General features: G+C 33.4%; 1 long non-coding RNA gene across 2 annotated transcripts; it reads right to left on the bottom strand.

Moving 5' to 3' along the window:
• Positions 1-3,342: 3,342 nt before the first annotated feature.
• Positions 3,343-4,982, bottom strand: LOC130727634 (uncharacterized). Of its 2 annotated transcripts, none has more exons than XR_009015404.1 (3): positions 4,749-4,982; positions 4,114-4,362; positions 3,343-3,996 (listed from the first exon to the last, which is right to left on the bottom strand). It is a non-coding gene; the product is annotated as an uncharacterized LOC130727634 (long non-coding RNA). The 2 variants fall into 2 exon arrangements; XR_009015403.1 differs by having other exon boundaries at positions 3,347-3,996; positions 4,114-4,194; positions 4,749-4,973.
• Between the last annotated feature and the right edge of the window lie 6,193 nt (positions 4,983-11,175).

Below are 11,175 nucleotides of genomic sequence, written 5' to 3' on the forward strand. Positions count from 1 at the left end.
TGAGCAGATGTGGACCAGTAGGATTTAAGTGAGTTAGTTTAATTTATCATTTTTCGTTTTACTGTATTTTAATATTGAAAAGTTGGAAAATAATTTTTCTTAACCCATGGTTAACCAACCCAAGTTAGATTCAGTAACTTATTGTATTCCCAATACTTTAAAAATCAAAACATTTCCTTCTTCTCCACACTTCTGTTACAATTCTGAAGGCTGGTGCTCTGTTCCAAAATTCTCTCTCTTTTCTCCTCCCCCTCTCCCTGTTCGGTGTTCTCCTTTATGCGTGTTCCATTTTCCTTTCTTTCTTCATCGTTTTTTCGGTTTGGTTTCTCGTGAGCGCGCATCTTTTTCGTCTAGATCTGAACTTGTCCATATATATGGCAGATGACAAAGAGTCATCAATGTTGTAATTGCTCGTGTGAATTACCACAGAGGTTGCAATTTCGCTTGTTTCTCTCGCTGGAACTTGCTGAGGGATTATTTCAGTTTTGATTTCCTAGATTAGAGGGAGGGGGTTGGTTATTGGCCTATGTTCACGGGTATCTACAAATTGGTACCCTGTTCTGTTTTTCATCTGGCAGCCCCTCTTTTTTTCCTTCTTGTTTTGTAATCTCTTTGTATATTGGGTTAGACTTAGAGTACCCCAAGTACTCCTTAATTATATTATTTGGCTTACCCAAAAAAAATAAAAATAAAGAGTCATCAATTGATTGTGCAAATAAGCTGCCTCGGTGAGCTGAATTGACAAATCCATTGCTAATTCTCAAGAAACCGTAGAAGGAATTGGGAGTGGCTGTAAATCTCTAATTCTCTTCATGTTATGGACTACTTTCTCACCTTTCAATAACTCAACCTAATATAGGGGCATAATGGTCATTTAAATCTGAATAATGACTATTTCTAATTTCTATTCTGAAATTGTAAACTAAATAACGTAATGGTTGAAAAAAAAAATCAAACAATATATCTATGTTAAAAATAATATAATATTTTGAAAATAAATACGACATTAAGATTTCATTAGTAAAAATGAATATAATATTTTGAAAATAAATACAACATTAAGATTTCATTAGCAAAAATAAATATAATATTTTGAAAAATAAATGCAACATTAAGATTTTATTAGAAAAAATAATATAATGTTTTGAACATAAATACCAACATTAAGATTTCATTAGAAAAAATAATATAATGTTTTGAAAATAAATACAACATTAAGATCATTAGCAAAAATGAATATAATATTTTGAAAATAAATACAACATTAAAATTTCATTAGCAAAAGTAAATATAATATTTTCAAAATAAATGCAACATTAAGATTTCATTAAACAAAATAATACTGGAGTATAATGTTTTGAACATAAATACCATCATTAAGATTTCATTACAAAAAATAATACTCCCTCCGTTTTTTATCTTTTGAAGTTTTAGCATTTGGCTCTTGAATTAAGGATAAGTAATTGTATACAAAGATTTTTCTCTTTTGGACAAAAATGACCCTAAACAAAAACAATTATGAGAACTTTTGCATTAATTATTGCACCGTTACATTAAGGTAGTGCACCTAACAATATATAATTAAGTTTTGAAAAACCAAAAGTCAAAATTTTTGGTGTGGTTTACAATAAGGGTATATGTGGAAAAAATATATTAATTGAACTTTGAATTCTTAAAACTTCAAAAGATTTGAAATAAATAATAAGTCCTAAAACTTCAAAAGATAAAAAACGGAGGGAGTATAATGTTTTGAAAATAAATACAACATTAAGATTTCATTATAAAAAATGAATATAATATTTTGAAAATAAAAACAATATTAAGATTTCATTAGAAAAAAATAAATATAATTTTTTGAAATTAAATACAACATTAAGATTTTATTCGAAAAAATAAATATAATATTTTGAAAATAAATACAACATTAAGATTTCATTAGAAAAAATAAATATAATATTTTGAAAGGTAGTTAGGTTGATGACACACTCAGAGCGACTAATCACTAAGGGAAGGGTGGGAGAGTTGATGACACACTAAGAACAACTATTCACTAAGGGAAGGGTGGGATAGGTACATAGGATTGATGACACACTCGAAGCAACTAAGCACTAAGGGAAGCGTCAGAGAGAAAGTTAGGGTTGATGACACACTCGGAGCAACTGAGCACTAAGGGAAGCGTCAGAAAAGTAGTTAGGGTTGATGACACACTCGGAGCAACTGAGCACTAAGGGAAGCGTCAGAAAAGTAGTTAGGGTTGATGACACACTCGGAACAACTAATCACTAAGGGAAGGGTCGGAGAGGTAGTTAAGGTTGAGGACACACTCGGAGAAACTAAGCACTAAGGTCTAAGGGAAGCGTCAGAGATGTAGTTAGGGTTGATAACACACTCGGAGCAACTAATCACTAAGGGATGGGTCAGGTTGGTGCCTTAAACTAAGCGCGACTAAGCACTGAGGGAAGGGTCGGAGAGGTAGTTAGGGTTCATGTCATAAATTAAGTGCGACTAAGCACTAAGGGAAGCGTTGGGGAGGGAGATAGGGTTAATGCCTTAAACTAAGCGCGACTAAGCACTAAGGGAAGGGACAGATAACTAGGTAGTTATGATTGATGCCTTAAACTAAGAGCTACAAAGCACTAAGGGAAGCGTTTTAGAGAGGTAGATAGGGTTGATGCCTTAAACTAAGCGCGACTAAGCACTAAGGGAAGAGACTAAAGTTAGGGTTGATGCCTTAAACTAAGGTTGACTAAGCACTAAGGGAAGGGACGAATAGGTAGTTAGAGTTAATGCCTTAAACTAAATTGTTTTAACTTAAGCTATTTAAGATATTAATTATTGATTTGCAAACTTTACATAACTTTACCAGTATTTTAATGGTTCACGTGGTTGCAAATTTATCACTTGTCCATGGTTCGATTCTTGTTTAGTGAATTTTTCCTCTATTATACCTTTCTTTTATTATGAATTAATTTTTACAAACTATTTCATTAATTTATCGAGGTTATCCAACAAAATCATAACAAATGGTGTAGTGGTTACCTCTGTGCTATTACCATGCGAAGTTCTGTGTTCGAAACCTTACTTCTGTGTTTTTTTATTTCTTGAATAAACATCATTAACATGGTACTTATACAACTCTTGGAGCTTTAAATAAAAGAACTATCAACGTAGTACAGTGGTTGGTGCTTGGGCCAAATACTTTCAGGTCTTGTTTTCAACCACCTATCTACATTTTTTTGGTACCTTTTGTTATTTTTAAATGCAGTGATTGTTGTCTTGTTGAAATTCATTCACGTACAACACTTGAGTTCAACACAAAAATTCCATTTTTTCTAATAAAAGATGAAAGGACAAAAAGGGTACCATATTTTTTTTGGTAAGCCAAAATGTATTAATACTAGCACAAGGGGTGCTAGACCCAAGTACATGAAAAAAAAGCAGCCACAAAACAGAGCACATTAAAGTACCACAGATGCTGCCAAGAAAACTTACAAAAGAATCAAAAGATCTGTTGTGTTGTTAAAACCTCAGTTGGGTACCTCAGAAACCAAATAATTCTGGGACCTCCACAAAGAGCCTTCTAAAGTTTCGATTGATGTTGATTTTGTTCATGAGAAGATGACTAAGACCTCTTGTTTCCTTCCAAAGTACTGCTCTCGGTTGTTTTAAGAACCTAGCAATTGAAGCTAAATGAACAATTCTGCTATTTCTTTGAGCTTGGCCAGTTATGTTGGCCTTCACAGATGATACTTCCCTGTATAATTTAGCACTTAATACTGGCTATGACAAATCAAACATGAGCTCTCTTTTCACAAAATTACAATGTGCAACAACCAATAGAGAGCCCTTCATCATTCCTTTTGACAGCAGACCAGAGTTATGCCAATATCCTCACCAATTTCATGCTTCCATATATATTGCTCAGTAGAAATTCCCTTCCCCACAATTTTCTTACACTATATTGGACATACATGCCAGTGGTTCCCTGAACCAGTCCTGAAAGGAGTATTTGAAATCTTTTAAAAGGGTACCATATAAAATTAGATAACTCAAAAAGGCCGACCAAAGGGAATTTAACCATGTCTGAAACATCAAAATTTGGCATACACATACCTTGGAGTTAGACACACACAACAAGTGCCTTTCTAACTATGTCAATATATCATCTTAACCAACATGATGATCACTCAAATCCTGTTACATTTACATCCAAGTTAAGAGTTAAGTAAGTTCAATTGTACCTGAGAAAAATCAATATAGATCAAACGAATAATGTAACAGATCAGCAAAACTTTCCAAAAACAAAACCAACACATCAGCAAAATGGATCTGGTCTTCTTCCTCCCTTATACTTTCCATTACCTATAAGATTGAGCAAAACTCAATTATAAATCCGACCAGAAACAAAACCCCTTCAACCCAAAGTATGAAAATGGATAATAAATTTCGACCAAAATCAAAAAACCCTATAAACAGAATTCCTTCGTTTGAAAATAAAATCCGACAAGAATCAAAAACCCTAAATCCCGAAGTAGGATAATCAGTCAAATCAACGAATCAAATACCAGAAAACCTGAAGTGAGAAAATGCAAAATCGGCGACCTAAACCCAAACCAAATACCAAAAGCAAGTAGATGGAAACAAAAATCCCATAAACTGAAACAGACAACGACAAAACAGAGGGAAGTACCAGATGCAAGAAGATGGAAACAAAATTCTCAGAAAAGGGAAAAAATAGAGGGACTTACCACGTTGACGATGAAGACGCCACCCTCAACGAACCAAATCACTGCCGCCGACGATGAAGAACGGCCTAGCCGACAACCCCGCCGTCCGCCGTTGGTGAATATGAAAAACCCTAAATCAGTGAACTCTCCTTTCAACAATGCCTCTCTATTTCTCTCTTCAGAATCTGGAAACTTGAACAATCTCTATTTTTCTCTCTTCTCATTAATGTTAATTTTGTAAATGCTCATTAATGTTAACCACACTAGTTTAACTGAACCCAACCTCACAATTTTATTTTTCGAATATCTTTTCTTTTATGTTTTTTGAGATGTTTAAAAAAGAAATAAAACAAAAGTCAAAGATTACATTCCAATGTTTCTTACTGGTCCACATCACTATGGTATGATACAATTGAGGTATGGTAGCATTTACCATCTTAATTATATAAACAACTATTATAAAGAAAGTGAAATGACAATGGTGAATTCTTGTAAACATAAATTATTTTGGGTGCGATATCCACATTAAGTGGTATAGCAGATTATTGTTATTTATGAAAGATTTTGGCCATCGATACTTATTGACCACAAAGAGAGTGACATTTAGAGATCGTGACTGGAGAACAAAGAAAATGATGGTGCAGGTTCTGACGCCTTTGCTTTGAACCAAATTTTAGTAATGCAGTGGAGAAAAAATGTTGAAATTTGTTTGAAGAATTACTTTGCAAATAATAATAATATTAACATTTAAGATTTATAAAAGAAAATATTAATACAAATATATGAATGATGACTCAATCAGAGCATGCATATTTATTGGTACACATCGGTTTAGGTACCACATTTTGATATAGCTTAAGATACCAAAGCAAACACCATTTTTTATTTCTATTTTTCACTTCTTTTCTTGTCACATCACTTATTTCATCTTTCATTCTTCTCTTGTTTAATATGACTTGAGGTGTGTAGAAAATATTTTTTATTTGTAGAAGTTTTTAGAGTGGTGTCACGAAGCAATCAAAGGTTGAGTATAATTTGTTATCAAAAACACCAATCATAAACGTGTTTCAATGTACCACTAATCTCATTTGCATTACCTGCGGATATTGTTCTCCTGCTGTGTCAGGATGTTCTCATTTAATTTTGTTTAATCTTTCATATGTAACAAAAAAAATCAGATTTGCCTTAGTATTTAATAGACTGACAATTTTTAACTACATCAGCAAGTAAACTATAAATTGTATCATATATGTGGACTTTCAATGAAGAAGATTTTTGTTCGGTCAAAATTTCCAATTTTTTTTATAGGCAAATATTAATGGTTAGAAATGTTAGTAAATTAATCTCTTATCCGGGTTCGAACACGGGACCCTTCACCCTCACCCCACATTAAGTGGTATAGCAGATTATTGTTATTTATGAAAGATTTTGGTCGTCGATACTTATTAACCACAAAGCGGATGACATTTAGAGATTGTGGCTGGCGAACAAAGAAAATGATGGTGCAGGTTCTGACCCCTTTGATCGCCCGAGTAAGACTATATTAGAAATATTGATTTAGCTAGTTTGGTGGTTAGTTAGTGAGTAGGTTACAAGTTAGTTACTTTGTTCTATGCTAACCTCTTGAGTAAATAACAATCATATTGTATCATTTTAGTATCTTTTTCAATCATAATCGTGGATACTTCAAGCTCTATATTCTCTTCGAGCTCTATAAATGTTTCTTGATGTACTTGAACCATATTAGCATAATGTGGTATTACAGCTCCAACAACAAAGGAGCTCACAATTTCTCCTGTTATGTGCTCGCTCAGGGTAAAGTTTTCAAATGTTCTCCTTGCAACACCGTTGCCAAACTCTCTTCCTTCAATTCCTCTTCGCGGATCTCATCGATCATCAATCATGGAGTCAACGACTCCGCATATTTTGTCATGGAGCACACAACATCTGTGAAGATTGAGGAGGTTGCTTCTTCAATTTCAGCTTAATTTGTGACATGGAAACCTCAGTCATATTATCCTTTTGTTTTAGGAAGTTCCCCCCAAAATTCAATGAGGTATGGCAAATTGATCTCGCTCAATTAATTTCATCTACTTCTAACATTGTGAGCAACAAACTTGTGATTGTTATGGATAGGTGTTTGTGAAAATGATTCAGAGATAAGAAATCTTTTTATAAAAAAATTTGTTTGATCCGAGTGAATCCTGGAGCTGCTTATCAAGTGTTTTTAAAAATGCTTCAAAGATGAAAATAAATGTGTTTTTTTTTTTGTCAAAAAAATAAATGTGTTAGAGCTGATGGAACATTCAGTCTTGTTTCCAAGGCATGGGCCTCACTTTCATCCCTTTCAGTTGTGACTGAATTTGACCAGTTGATAGATGTGGGTGGTTTCAAAGTCCAATATTGGTCTTTCCCCAAGACTATTTTAGTCTAGATTTTTTCGGGCCTATGGCCCAACTTGCATACAAAAATTTAACAACTGCAATTTCAAAAAAAGTTATAACTAGTGACCAAAAAAAAAAAAGTTATAACTGTAACATCCCAAAAATCTCATATATTAATTAGAAATATTATTCATCATGATGATATCTACACCAACAAAAAAAAAACGGCATGATGATGCTATTATGAACAGTTATTTTTATTTCCAGAGGGAGCAAATTAAAAGAGAGAAAAGAGGGAAAGAAAGACAGGAGAAAGCAGAGGAGAGAAAATCAAAACCATGCCAGAGCCGGAGGAAGCTAAGTGTAGGAAGCAAAAAGGAAGCTCATGGGACCAGGATGAAGAGAAAGAGGAGAAACTAGGAATTGAATATTTGAGTCAAGGCCTTATTATTGAATTGTCTCTTGTCAATGAGGTGTCTAATATTCTATGTGTATCCTAAACTGATCCTCTTCTTATAATGCCCAACATTTATTTCATTACCTTAACAGGGCGTTTGTTTCACGGATTGGAAAAGGATATCCGGGAATGTTGTTCCCGGGAATATTATGTAGGAATGCTATTTTCAGGCATCTTTAAAAAATCTGTTTGGTTCACAAAATCAATTCCCGGGAATCTTTTCCAATATTCCTGGGTATAATTACAATATATGTTTGGTTCAAAATGTATATTTCCTGGGAATAGATAGTAAAATTCTTAAAATACCCTTGTTATATAACCACCATACTAACATATATATTTATTTGAAGAACTAAAAATACAAGGTGATCCAATCGAAGTGCGTTACAAAGAATACACTGAGAGGGGTATAATAATTGATCAGTTTACCTATTGTATAAATAGTCACAGAGAAGCTACAATGTCAAAGGATCCTAAATTTGATCACATTGAGATCAACGAGAAACAAAGGTCTTAAATGAGTGTGTTGAAGCTGAGAACTGGCTTAGGGAGAAGAAGCAACAGCAGGACTCACTTCCAAAATATGCCAATCCTGTACTCTTGTCCGCTGAAATAAGAAGGAAAGCTGAGGCTCACATGGAAAAAACTGTAAATATGAAGTAAAACAACATTTTATTATTTCCCCAAATTATGGTGCATGTACCAGTACTTTCCAAAGGAAACAATATATACAACGATACTGAGGATTCAGTTAGAGACTTTGTGGGATTCCTCCAGAAAAAATTGTGGGTAGTGGCAAAACTGGCGGGATCCGTTCTTGACTTCCCGGGTTCAGACTTAGTAAAAAAAAAAAACATGGGTAGTGGGTAGTCAACTTACCCACCTCTCCATCATGGGAATGAGAAATGCTTCTGAATGGGCATATGACTTACCCAGGAATGGAAGATACCTGGGTATATTTTTTTCAAATCTGCTACCAAACACTGGAATGTAAATTCCGGCCCAAACATTTCCGGGAATCCTTTTACAATCCGTGAAACAAACGCCATTCACTTATTTTCTAGGTCTTGGCATCAATCGTGTTCCTTTGATTTACATCTAGTCTAATAAACCAATCGGCCGAACATTGATGAGAGAATAATATATTTACCTGATTCTGAGAGATTAAGATCACAACAATTGTGCGTTTGAGTCAATTTTCATGTAGGAACACACTCACATCGCAACCATAATTTTCCCTACTTGGGGAAGGCATGGAATCACTACACCTATGGTTACTTGTTGCACAATGGAACAGAGAGGTCCACCCTTGGGGTTGGGCGGTGGCTTAATGACCCCTGAATTGTTTCAACATATCCAAGCCTTTTTCTTTTTCGGAATATGCCATAACCTTTATTATTGATGCCATCCCCTTTGACAAATTGAATGAGGGGAATCCATCATAATCCCTATAATCCCGATCATAAAGGCTATTCTGATCAACTTAATTGTTGCATTTCTTGGTAGAGATGCTAGCGTGTCTAGAAGAATTAAAGTATTTGTGTTCAAATTTGCTTTTAGGGAGGGAAAACTCTTATTCAAACCTTTACGGACTATAATCCACTTAAGATTTTTCAATTTGCAAACTATCTTCATTTTTCTTTTCTTTAGAGTTGATGACATATAATAGTCAATTTTTTTCCAATTTTTTACTCATATTTGTAAAACCAGTCTTAGAAGATATTTAAGTAAACTTCTTATTAATTTATCGAAATTGACATGATTTTTAAAAGTTAAATAAAGTATTACTACTGCTTTTCAAAAAAAAAAGTATTACGACTATATGAAAATAATTTTTGAAATAGCCTCCACTACCTCTTTCTTGTTCAGGCTTACTCTACATAGAAGCTTTTTCATACTGGACTCATATTAATTAGAAGTTTAGAACTTGGTAGTTGACGACTGCAAGAATAGGTTGAATGAAATCATGATCCCTACCAACTGAAAATGACATGACATAGTTGTCTGGTTTTCTATGTCGATCAAACGTAGTATGGATACAACTGATGAAACTCAATTAACAACAACCAAACAACTAAGTTTATTTTTACGGGAATACTTTATCATGAATCTAAATATATGTTATAAACAAAATTATTCAGAAATTTTATGTTAGAACCACCTAATAATATTGTAGGCTGCAATCAGTTATTATTTTTTGTTTTAATGAAAATCGGGTTAATTCATTATTCAGAAAATGTGCATTAATTAGTAGGTCCGGTCGTTATTTTGAGTGATCCGTTTATTTTAGGCGGATTAGTGTGAGTTAAATTGCAGACCTTCATTTTAATTTTTAGGGCCCGTTGATGAGAATGGATCAGGTTATAAATATATATTATGGTTAGGTCTATTTATAATAACTGTTACACGAGTTCAAAAAAAAAAACTGTTACACACAACTTATCTCATTAGGAATTGTGAAAAAAAGTTTGAGATAGATCGAGGAAACCCTAATCACTCAAGCAAGGCTTGATTTCTGAATCATCAAGAAGGCAAACATTTTTTCTTGAAATCATGTCTATGAACAAGTAAGTATTGATTTTTTAATTTTTGTATAATCTCCTGAATTTTCCCATTTGCATAATATATACTCGATCACTCACAAAAAATCACGGGTACATTTGATCAATTTATAATTCTCTAGCCTCGTGTTAATGGTATTGGACCTGGTAGTGTGCACTTCGAAAGGAGCCACAGAACATGAGGATGACCAAAATTCTTCAAAATAAACTCACAACATAAACACATAGAACCCAGAATCCTCAATCATCGATGGAGAAATTACGATAATTTTGGAAATTTGAAATATGTCGACATTAATCGATTACTGGTAGAACATTATCTGGTCACCAAATCTCATGTATGACTCCTTTCGATAAGTACAAAGAAAATATTTTTAGTGTAAATAATTCAATTCAATTGTCAGTTACTTATATAAAACATATATAAGTCAGTCACCGACTGAACAAAAGCTTCATAAGATTCTTCATATATACTATCATCATGATCGTAGGCCAGGAGGAAATAAAATAAACAAAGTGCGCTATATATAAATATAGACTATTATACCTTTAACATGTTTGTTTGAATTTAAATATGGATAATGTAGGGCTAAAGGAAAACTTAGGCGTAACCAAAGTTTCATTTGGAAATTGAAGTCCCCCTTCACCATAGTGCATTATTAATTTATAATTCTGTGCGTAATCTGTGAGCCACTGTTGCTTTTTTTCTGGTAACATATCCATTATTGGTGTTTATCTAAAAAAAAATATCCATTATTGGTTATTATAATAATCAAATAAAGAAAATTAATGTTACTCAAGCATGCTACTATATAGTCTTCTACACTAAAGTTGCATCTATATTTCAACTGGGTCCAGACTCCAGAACATAGATAAGTAACAAAGTCACCACCTGTTTGGGCATGTTTCAGTTGTTGATATATACAATTTATCCTTATTCAAGTTGGACTGTGATTTAGTTAAGGCATGCATTATATTATATTAGTATTGTTGATCAGTTTTTCTTTCCTCAAAATCAATTTTGAGCCACTGACCATGCTATTAGG

Source organism: Lotus japonicus, chromosome 1 (assembly GCF_012489685.1).
Source record: "Lotus japonicus ecotype B-129 chromosome 1, LjGifu_v1.2".
Lineage (NCBI taxonomy): Eukaryota > Viridiplantae > Streptophyta > Magnoliopsida > Fabales > Fabaceae > Lotus > Lotus japonicus.